Here is a 12,164-nt window from a genome sequence, read left to right on the forward strand (position 1 = left end):
GCTTTACTTGCATATTTTAAAAAGGAATCAAATAGTTTTTTCCCCTTTGGAAATCAATATAAAAAGCCTGCACTATCTGTATTGAAATTACAACTGTTTACCTGTCTTTTCCTAACATGTTTTCAACATGCATTAAGTGGTCTGAAGTATGCTTGTAGGCCCTTATTAGATATCTCTAGGTAAACAAGGTCAGGTATGTCTAGCATTTGATTAAGATGTACTTAAAGAAAGTGTAGGATACTGCTGAAACTTTACTGATGTTGTAGGTTTTTTTCTTTTATCAGTGTAGTACCAATTCTCCAGAATACTGATAGAAGCTAGGTAAGCTCAATAATGGCAGGCTCCGGATGAGCACCAAGACTGCATCTCTCATTCCCTAAGAAGAGAGCCATTAGCTTTGTATGTGGTCCCATTTGTAATTAGTGTAATTCTGTCTTGATTATCTCCATTTCCTGCTATTTTAATGGATCACAGTGTTGTTTTCCCTACAAAGTAACGCCTTCTGGAGTGGCACTGTGTGTGAACTATTAAATGGGATGCTGCCTTCCATCTCTGTGGGAGCAACATGCAGGTTAGATGAAGTTACTTCTGAATTTACAAAGTGCACTGGCACCATTTGGGAGTGTAAAGCTCTTAAGCATTATCAATATTTTTGCAGCTTATTGGAGTCTGACATCTTTGATGCAATTGTGTTTATTTACAGGAGACATCTACAGTGTTTCTCTGTATTAGTCTTTCTTCTTAGTTCCAAGTTATTCAAATACCACTTTGTCCAAAACTTTATTTCTAGACTTTCCAGGCTTTTTGCAGGGTGATATCCCATTGGTTTGTTCCTCTGCTGCATTCTCTAACAGTGTTGTTCTTCCTCTTGAATTCCCCTTCTTCTCCAGCCTCTGCTAAAACAGTATGCAGAAGTTATTTTCCTGTATAACTCCAATTACTGACCAGATTTGTTTAGGCAATGCTGTGTCTGGGTGTTTTGTTTTTTTTTTTTTTATTATTTTGTTGTTGTTGTTTTTAAGATAATATATTTTTCCTTAGATTTATCATAAATGATGGATGACTTTCATATTTCTCATTTTTCTTGAGGCTGGTTATAGTCTGTACTGTATCCTGGGGAGCCAGGGGGAAGGAAGGAAGAAATGTAAAAGGCAAGATACCAATTTTTTGTTTTCTAGTTTCTTTGATATAGTTAAACTGATGCAAGCAAGAAATGTTCTCCCCTGGTCCTCTGTCCTCTCCCCTGCCTTACTAACACTAGGTTTCTCCCTGGGCAGCGTGTAAGCCGAGTTCACTGTGAGCAGCTTCAGGCACTCAGACAGTAAAAGCACTGCACAGCCTTCCAAATAGCCTGCGCATATCCTGGCCAATCAAGCTGGGGTACAGCTGGTATTTTCAAACCTTTGTCAGCAAACGCTGGATTGTGCTTCTTGACTGAGAGTTAAATTGTTCCCCAATTCTAGAAGCTGCTTCAGACCCAACTGCTGACCTGCCGTTGCCCTCAAAATGAAAGTTTCATGACTGAAGGTTGAAGTATATGAACCTAAGAAACAGTACTGAGCCTTGTAAGGGAGCTTGCATATCTCTAAAGTAAATTAGCTTAAAATATTTTCTGAAGACCTATCTGTAATCTAACGTCTCATCTGTATTCATATTCATCAGGAGCTGAAGCCATTTTCCTGTGGACTTCTTGCAGTGTGTTAGGGAAGCTTAGCCTGTGCAAGCAGCTAGGTTATGGTGAGCTACTGGCCATCAAAAAGATTTAAGCTGCTTTAAGTAGACTTGTAGGAATCTGAAATACTTTAATCGCCTAGCTTGCAGCAAAGCATTTGCAGTGTCTGGATTTATTTTTATTCTCACATCCTCTGGAGCAAGAGATAATGGCTGATAACATTTCCTTCTACCCCACTAACTTTCCATAATTATCGTATGAAGCTTTCTGCACATGTCCCCAGACTTAAAGCTTGGTGACAGCACTGCCTGTGCAGAACAGGATCTATTTACTAGAGTAAATAGGAAGTGAAGAGTCAGGATTAGATACATACTTCGTGAATAAGCAATATGTGGGAAACAGTTATTATTTTGGAAGAGTAGGTGGCTCATTAAATTTTAAAGTCAAGGAATTTGAAAGAATAGCACAGTCAGCTTGTCCTAGCCTTGAACAGGATAATGGTGAGTTGGAAATCTCCTTGCCATGAGAAAGGATGCTGAGGGAGCTGGGTCTCTTTAGCTTGCAAAAGAGGAGACTGAGGGGTGACCTCATCAATGTTTACAAATATGTAAAGGGTAGGTGTCAGGATGATAGAGCTAGGCTTTTTTCAGTGATATCCAGTGATAGGACAAGGGGCAATGGGTGTAAACTGGAACATAGGAAGTTCCACGTTAACATCAGGAAGAACTTCTTTACTGTAAGAGTGACAGAGCACTGGAACAGGTTGCCCAGGGGGGTTGTGGAGTCTCCTACACTGGAGATATTCAAGGCCCGCCTGGACAAGTTCCTGTGTGATGTACTGTAGGTTACCCTGCTCTTGCAGGGGGGTTGGACTAGATGATCTTTTTAGGTCCCTTCCAACCCTTGGGATTCTGTGATTCTGTGATTCTGTATATGATAGACATTACATAACAACTGTATGTTTAATATCCACTCCTCAAATCTTGTTTTGGATATTTCAGTGGCCTACTTGACATCCCAACTCACTTGCTTTCATCATTGCCATGATTTGAACTTGAATCACATGTGTTTGCCTGATGCAGGACTTAGTTGGATGAAGCTCTGAACAACACAGATTCAGGATCCTGATGATTAAACTCCTCAGTTAAACACACATGGCCCCACATTTCCTGCTCCCCAGTGCTGACCACTAGATTTAGCAACAGGCAGGCATGGATGAGGAGCTCTTTGTCAGGCCAGTAACAGGCTTTACAAGCTCCAACCTGCCTAATTTGGGGTTTCCCCTGCCCTACCCATAGTCAATGTCAGCCCGTGGCCTGGCCCAGCCTAGCCTTGGACTATCCACATTCCCAGGGTGGTGCCTGTGTCCAGGGCTGGGACTGGCCCTGGTGCCCCCGGTGTCCTGCTCCTGCTTGGGGCAGAGGGACTAAATGCCAGATCCTGCCCTGCTACCCTGAGGCACCCCACGGCATAGGGAGCTGCTGGCTATTGCGGCACGCTGCTCCTTCCTTTCAATCCCAACTCACACCAGACTGGGTTTTCTTCATAGAATGTAAATGTAACCTGGTATTTCTTTTTTCCAAAAAGGTCAACATAAAGCTCATTTGGGGATGCTCTTGCATGGCTTATAGGCAGAGATACTTGCCTGTAGGAAGGAAAAACGGTTTGTTCTGAAGGTCTGGGGCTAGTCTTAACTTGCGTATCAGCATAAAATGTATCAGTGGCTCATTTCAAAATTCACTCTCAGTACATCCACATGCTGACATCCCAGCCCATCTGGTTCCACCATGTACTTTCCACTTCAGTGCTCTTTAATTTATGCTGAGATTTTCCTTAATTTATGCTGTCCACAAAGTTTGAGCTTTTAATGCCCCAGGGGCATCCTGGAGTGAGACACAATGGGCTGCTGCTGACAGCGAGGAAACAGCTGGAGTTATTGACTGTTTTGATCTTTGGCTGGTCGTCTGGGAGGCTACCCATGCCTGCTGGATAGCTGTCAAGTTGACAGAAGAGAGCAGATTTTGCTGCATAGAAAATGTCTAATGAGATATTTTTGCTTCTCTGTAGTCAGAAAGCTATGACCTGTGAACACAGCTCTACTAGGCAGGTTTGAGCCTGTTGGAGAGGTGAATCTGCATCCCCAGTGTCTGAGTCTTGGTCTTGAACACCCCAAAGTCTCGTGGGCTAAAGTACAGCGATGATATTTTGGTTTGGATTCTGTATTTTGATGGTATTCAACTCTTAAGTGTAAAAAAATGAGTAGTCAGAAGACACCTCCTACTCAAATAGTCATATTTCTGTAATGACAAGGACACAGAGCAAAAAACATCACCTAATTTAGCTGAAATTTCTCTACTAATTTTCAGTGATGCTTAGACACAAACAATGGTGGGCATTTTTATGTACATACATAATTTAACATCTTAACACCTCTGTTAAAATACTTAACGTACTTTTATTTTTCATTTGTGCAAATCTAGCACAATTTCATACACAAAGACAGAAAGAAATGGCACTAAATTTGAAGGGAGGAACAAACAGATTAAACATGGGATCATATCACTGATGCTGTTTGTGGACTAGCTACAGCTTTTCTTTCTGATTTTCTGCAAGGAATAACATGCTCAATCAAGAGCTTAGGCAATGCCAAGAATAATTCAAACCTGTCAGGAAAGTAATTTTTTTCATAAAGGACAGTGAATACAGATTGGATTTGACTGATTCACAGTTGTATATCATAATTCTGGTCAATGCAGATGCAGAGATGAAACTACTGTGTGGATTTCCTAAGTCCTTTCAGTCTTTCTAAGATGGCTTGGATGGTTCATGCAGCTAAGATGGTTCTCCAGATGACTGCCTTATATTTGCAGTATGTGTCACATCCTCCTCTATCCCAAGTCATGCAAAACCTTGCTGATATAAATGTAATGCTCAGGATATAAATATTGTTAATATAAATGTAATGCTCAGGATGCTTAGCTTAGGAAAGCTAAGGCCCAGTTAGAATTAAACTTCACTAGGCATGTGAAAGATAACAGGAAGGGATTCTATAGTTACATTGCAAATAAAAGACAGACTAGGGACAATATGAGCCCTCTCCAGAAGCTATCAGGAGAACTGGCTACCCTGGATTTGGAGAAGGCTGAGGTTCTGAATGACTTCTTTGCCTCACTCATCACTGGCAAATGCTCTGACCACACCACCCAAGTATTGGAAGGCAGATGCAGGGACTGTGAGAATGAAGACCTTGGGCCCACTGCAGGAGAGGATCTGGCTCGAGACCATCTTAAGAACCTGAACGTGCACAAGTCCATGGGACCTGATGAAATCCATCTGCGGGTCCTGAAGGAGCTGGCGAATGAAGTTGCTAAGACGCTGGCCATCGTATTTGAAAAATCATGGCAGTCAGGTGAAGTTCCCGACGACTGGAAAAAGGGAAATATAACCCCCATTTTCAAGAAGGGGAAAAAGGATGACCCAGGGAATTACAGACCAGCCAGTCTCACCTCTGTGCCTGGCAAGATCTTGGAGCAGATTCTCCTGGAAGGCATGCTAAGGCACATGAAAAACAACAAGGTGCTTGGGGACAACCAGCATGGCTTCACTAAGGGGAAATCCTGCCTGACCAATTTGGTGGCCTTCTATGATGGGGCTACGGAACTGACAGTGGTAGAGCAGTTGATGTCATCTACCTGGACTTGTGCAAAGTGTTCGACACTGTCCCACACGACATCCTTGTCTCTAAATTGGAGAGACATCAATTTGGTAGGTGGACCACTCAGTGGATAAAGAACTGGCTGGATGGCCGCATGCAAAGAGTTGTGGTCAATGGCTCAATGTCCGGCTGGAGACCAGTAACAAGTGGTGTCCCTCATGGATCGGTGTTGGGACTGGTCTTGTTCAACATCTTTGTCAGTGACATGGACAGTGGGATTGAGTGCACCTCAGCAAGTCTGACGATGACACCAAGCTGTGTGGTTTGGTTGATACGCTGGAGGGAAGGGATGCCATCCAGAGGGACCTTGACACGCTTGTGAGGTGGGCTGATGCCAACCTTCTGAAGTTCAACCATGACAAGTGCAAGGTCCTACACCCGGGTCGGAGCAATCCCAGGCACAGCTACAGGTTGGGCAGAGAAGAGATTCAGAGCAGCCCTGCAGAGAAGGACTTGGGGGTGCTGGTCGATGAGAAAATGAACATGGGCCGGCAGTGTGTGTTCACAGCCCAGAAAGCCAACCGTATCCCTGGTTGCATCAAAAGGAGCGTGACCAGCAGGTCGAAGGAGGTGATCCTGCCCCTCTACTCTGCTCTTGTGAGACCTCACCTGGAGTATTGTGTGCAGTTCTGGTGTCCTCAACATAAAAAGGACATGGAACTGTTGGAACAAGTCCAGAGGAGGGCCACGAGGATGATCAGGGGACTGGAGCACCTCCCGTATGAAGACAGGCTGAGGAAGTTGGGGCTGTTCAGCCTGGAGAAGAGAAGGCTGCGTGGAGACCTCACAGCAGCCTTCCAGTATCTGAAGGGGGCTTATAAGGATGCTGAGGAGGGACTCTTCGTCGGGAACTGTAGTGATAGCACACGAAGTAACGGGTTAAAACTGAAAGAGGGGAAGTTTAGATTGGATATAAGGAGGAAATTCTTTACTGTGAGGGTGGTGAGGCACTAGAATGGGCTGCCCAGGGAAGTTGTGAATGCTTCATCCCTGGCGGTGTTCAAGACCAGGCTGGACAGAGCCTTGTGTGGGATGGTTTAGTGTGAGGTGTCCCTGCCCATGGCAGGGGGGTTGGAACTAGATGATCTTAAGGTCCTTTCCAACCCTAACTATTCCATGATTCTATGATCTCTCTCCATGAGCACTTCCTGTCACATCTTGAATGAAGATGGTAATTGGGTATTAAAGAGGTCAGCAATATTCAAGTTAAGGGGAAAAAAATCTGCTTCTAATTTGCTTCTTTGGAGTGAAAATTATGAATTTCCAGATATCTCCATTATGGCTACAGATTCCATGATTTTGGAAGACCCCTTCTCCCAAAAGTGACTTTTCTTTGGAGAAATTTTTGGCGACTTTTTAATCCATGCTGTTATTAGCTGAGATTTGTCTTTTGCCTAGAATTTGTTACAATGTCCCGGAGTTGTGTTACATTAAGAGAATTGTAAAAACCCAGCAGTTAAGATGCTTTTCATACAGCAATAAAAACAAATCCAGTGTTAGAACGGATGAGTTTGGCCTACATTCAGCTGATGTTTGCATAGTAAACATTTTGGCCATAAAGAAATAAAATTCTATATACACTTATAACAACTGACAGGCTTGAAGAAAGGTTTCTTAGATTTCCCTAATTTATTACCATTTGGCCAAGATTTTCAGAAAACGCTGTGCCTATGTGCAAGATGCAATAAGGGTTTTTGTGTTTATCATCAATCCATTTGAAAGGTAGACATTTGTAGTGTCTGTGATTTAAATCTGTCAATATTGTCATCTATATTATGTTATTTTTCTCAAGATGGCAGGGGTTTGCAGAATAAATAAAAATAAAGCAATTAAACAGAAAACATCCATTGGTCTGATACAAACTGGGACCAGTAAGCCCATCACACAAGGAAGCAGCCATCCACATTTCTCACAGTCCTTGCATAAAGTTCAGATAGCTGGGGCTTTCAATGACAAGTGAAGCTATAATCAGCAGCAGTCACTCTTCTGGACCATCTGTTCTGTTCTCCATTCAGTGGGAAAGGAAGAATAAAATGGAATTGAAAAAGACCTGGTTAACATATTTATATCAAAGGCGTATGCAGCTTTTGTATCAGTGTGAGTCTTCATTGAACTTCATCTGGAAACCGGCATGGGTTTCAGTTTTGCATGTGTGTGCATGCATGTGTGCGCATTGAATCTGCAGTATGTTATACATACAGATGATTAAGCATTTGCCAACATTTTTCAATACTGAGATTATTGATTTGGGGAAATGAAGAAGAAAGAGGTAAATCATGGTTTAAAAGCTTCACAGCATGGCTCGCACTGCCTAAAATGGCCCTCTTCCTGTTTCTTCATTTGACATAATACTGATAGAAATTCTCAGATGTGATCTGTAATAGAGAGTATTAGCCATATCACTATAAGAGCTGGCTTTTTATATGCTACTTGTTTATTCAGATTTATTAAAAAGGCTTGAAAATTTCAAATGCTTCTGCATATGCATAAGCATTTAAGAGCCAGATCAGAATTCAGTCTGGCTGCTCTGATTTAGTGCCTTGAATAACTAATGGGATGAAAATCAAGAAATCTGGGCTTTCTTCCATATTTTCTGCTTCCTTGTCTATTTTTTTAATCTGTTTGTGCCTTGGTTTCCCCATCTTTAAAAAGAGGAACATTCAATGTGTCCATATTTGTGAAGCATTTTAAGACATCAACTAAGTTTGGTCCATTAATAGAAAGTTTTATTTATCATCTCTTGTTCAGTGCCTGCTGCTCTGAACATTTTGGGAATGGATTCATTGGGGTGCAGATGCACTGGTGCATTCATGAGATTATTTCAGTTCAAGAAGTAATTAGAAAGCCTCAAAATATTTCTGAAGATGCTGAAAGAAAAAGTAAGATTCAACAAAGGACTAAAGTCTCAAGAGGGGCAAGAGTGTACCGAATGAACGAATCCGGAGAAGTTTAACAAATTACATACACATGATAAATTTGACCAGTTTTGTGCCTCCGTTTCTCTGTGTGCAGATTGGATTAAGGAAATCCCAAGGTTTCCCAACAAATCAGTGAGAACTCAATTCAGTCATAGCAATGCGTTGAAGATGTGACTTGCTAGTCACTGCTTTGGGTATTTTGGGTTCTTTTTTAAAGCCACAATAAGGTAGAACTACAGAAGTGAAACTTCCTCAAAAAACAAACAAACAAACAAACAAACCACAACAAAACAAACCAAAACCCAAACCAAAGTGGATTCAAATGCATGTTTACAGAAAGATTATTGGCTCCTTCTGGTGATCTGTTTCCTTTGATACCCATGACAGAAATTAGGTAGTGTTTGCTGGAAATCAAATCAGATTCTTTTTCTGATATACCTAACTCTAACGATGCTGTGTTTTGGGATGCATATGGGTAACAGTTGGCAGTACTCAGACACATTTATGGACCCTGACAATACCCAGATGTATACCAGGAGCAAAGACTGCAAATGAATGTATAATGAAAGTCAGAAGATACAGTCCATGAAAGCACTTGAAATTTGGATGAAAATCCAGTGAGCTTCCTGCTATTGGATCCTGTTGACAAGTGTCAGACATCTGTCCTACCTCTCCTGCCATCTTGCTGGGTGTCCCACAATCACATATGTTGAGCTGTGGAAATGTGGAAATTGAGCCAAATCCATTTAGGAATGAAATCATGGGGCACGTGGGGTTTTTTTTATAGTTAGTTTCATGTAGTGCTAATAAGCAGTCATGTGGCATTGCAACCTACTCCTTATTTACAGCATAAACCAGCTTTATTCCTGCAGGGCAGAGTCAAATGTTTTGCCAGCAAGTAGTCTGCACATTTCAAATGAGCTGTTTCTATAATTCTAGCACTCAGTAGTATGAACCGAACAGTCTAATTATAGGTAAGGAAGTGGTGGTGTTGGGAGGAGATGATGGAAGGGTTTTTCAGCAAACAGGCAGAGCTGGGAGCTTATATCCTGCTGCTGCTGAAGCACCAGAATGTGCCTGGAAGTCTCTGAAGGAAATCTTCAAAACATAAGAATGTACAGTGAGCATATCCTAAACAGAAACACGTAGATAAAATAGAGTTAAAGTGTGCCTGGCCCATGATTAGCTTAGGAAATAAGGACAGGAGTCCTCTGATCTGAGCTCCAGGCTGGCAGATGGCTGCAGCCATGTAAGAACCAATGAACAGATTACTTTTGAAAATGAAATAAAAATCAGTAAGAAGTAGGGAGCAACAGGGTTTTTCTTCTTTTGCTGCAGCAGCTCTGGTTTAAATTAATAAGGTAGCTGTACCGGGCTGGTTTCTCTTCTCACACTGCAGCAAATTTGCAGGTCTGTGGGCCTGCCCAGCTGATATGGGGGTCTCATCTTGTATCCAATTAGAAATTTTATCATTGACTCCTGTGATAAAAGGGAATTATATTTATCTGATAATACATGCTTATATGGAGAGCATGAAAATGGAAACTGTTAATATTTGGACATGTCTCAAGATACGCTCTGTAAATAGACATTATAATATATTGCATAAAATGTTGCACGAATTGTACTGCAAGCCACTGTACTCCTCTCTAAAATCATTTTCTCACGTGACTATCTCCTGTCTCATAAGTAAGGAGTCAATATGAATGTGTTTATAACATGCAGAAGGGGTTTTTCACTGGTGTGAAGCAATTATGTATAATCCACATTGCACTAGGCATTTAGCCAGCCAGGGTTGTAGGCAAGTGCCATATGCCATTTCTCAAATAGATGATACAGCGTTGCTTGGGACCCAAGCATATTTTACCACACATTGCCCATCCATTTCTTGTTTTTATCTGTGGATTCTGCCTGATTCTTATTGCAAACTCTCTGCCTTCTGTTCTGTTTGGAAATCGTTTTGCTGATTATGGATACTGTCAGTACAACCAAGAGCAGAAATGATGCCGTATCCTAATTTCACATAAAATTTAAGGTTATATTCACGAAATTGATCTGTAACTGCAAAACTGAGGAACAATACAGCTCCTTCGTTAGCAGATTAAAAAGAATAACACTCAAAGCAGTTACTGAAAAGGGGTAAAATTTTCCCTTGGACTTTGCAGATATGTTCCATCTTCTGTAAACTACAAGGAGGTAACAGTTCCGTTTTATTTGCTTATTTATTCCCCTTCAGAATTCCTCTTTAAGAAACCTTTTTGAGTTATCTGTTGGTTTATTACATTATGAATGACCAAGTGATTATTTACTTCTCTATCATCAAATAAACCCTTGAAGATGGACCACAGAAATAGGACTATCTGAATAGTGATGAGGACAAAGACATTTTAAAATGGAACTTCTGGTACCACTGTTTGTTTGCAGATTAGTTTGAGATGACTAGTAAAAGTTCCCAAGCCATATAACCCTCAAGAAAAGTGACTATCGCTGTTACTTTATTATAGTCTCTTTTTTTTTTTTTTTTGAGGACAAAAATGGAATCTCAGGGACTAATGTTCCTTGGATATATTTGGGTTTTAGCATTTAGGTATCTCAACTTACAATGAACTCTCCTTACCAGGTAATTTGTACAGAGTTGGTGAGTGTGGAGAGGTGCCTGAGTTTGAGATTGTTAGTGATGTTGCAGATGATGCCAGTTTACATGGTACAAGTTACTGAATGTATGAAATAAATGTTAATGCAGTCTTACTTTGCTATTTTGAATGGAATTTATATTAATCAACATACTGATTTTATAACCTTTGTCTACTAAAACTATCCAATATGCTTTTAAAATCAGGTTCAAGGAAATTGCAGACATAGTTGGAGAAAGAGTATTATCATTAAAAATACAGTTTCAAAGCAATTTAAAGTGGCTAAATTTCTGGATGAGTTTTACTTTGATCCTGAAATCCCATATAATCCAAGTGCAACTCACTTCTAGTAGGATGATAATTGAATAGAACTCTGCTTCTCTCTTCTTTTTAAGCCACTGTGCTCTGCTTTGGAAAAGGCACAATATATCTGCTGAAGCTTTAAAAGTGGGAATTCAGACAATTGCCCCCCACTCCTGGTTTTGTCAGAAGCTAAGTATGTGAACTTTAGGACACACTTTAGAGCAGCACTTTTCCTTCTCAGGGTGTTCTTAATTGTAGTTCTAGGTTGATAACATTCCTTTGCTTCAGTATTACAAAGATAAATTAATTAGTATTCATTGAATTTGGGCTTAAGGTGCTACAGAAGTGCAGCCGTTGCCAGAACGATGCTAAAGGTTGGATTGAACTTAGTCCTGTATGTGATGGGTTTTGTTCGGCCTTAGGCAGGCCTTGGTTCAAGTACTATCTTCTCAGCTGGCTTGGCTGTTCCTCCTCCTTCTCCTTTCCTTTGACAGTGCTTGGTTGTGAACCCCAGTCTTTGGTTCCAGTCTGTATCCTCATTTGCAGTGGAGGAAATGTAGCATCATGAACTCCATTCCTGCAGTCATGTGTCTGAACTACTTCATTGAGTGTTCCCTTATATTCCCTGGTAACACACTGGTTATCATCAGCTCCTCTTTTGGCATATTTTACCATTGCTGGGGGTGGGAAGTGACAAACAAGTGAGACCATATCAGCCAAAGACTAAAATTCTTTCCTACTTGACTGCACAGGAACAAGACACAGTCTTGTTTCAGTCAGTAACAGTAGCTTCAGTTGCAGATTGAAATTCAGTGCTCCTGATATGTTGGGTTCTTATCCTTAGCTGATTTTTAAACACATAAGCTGACATGTCAAAATGTAAGTATAAGCAAGATCTGAGATCTCTATTATTAGGTTTTTTA

The sequence above is a fragment of the Lathamus discolor genome, chromosome 6, assembly GCF_037157495.1.
Source record: "Lathamus discolor isolate bLatDis1 chromosome 6, bLatDis1.hap1, whole genome shotgun sequence".
Taxonomy (NCBI): domain Eukaryota; kingdom Metazoa; phylum Chordata; class Aves; order Psittaciformes; family Psittacidae; genus Lathamus; species Lathamus discolor.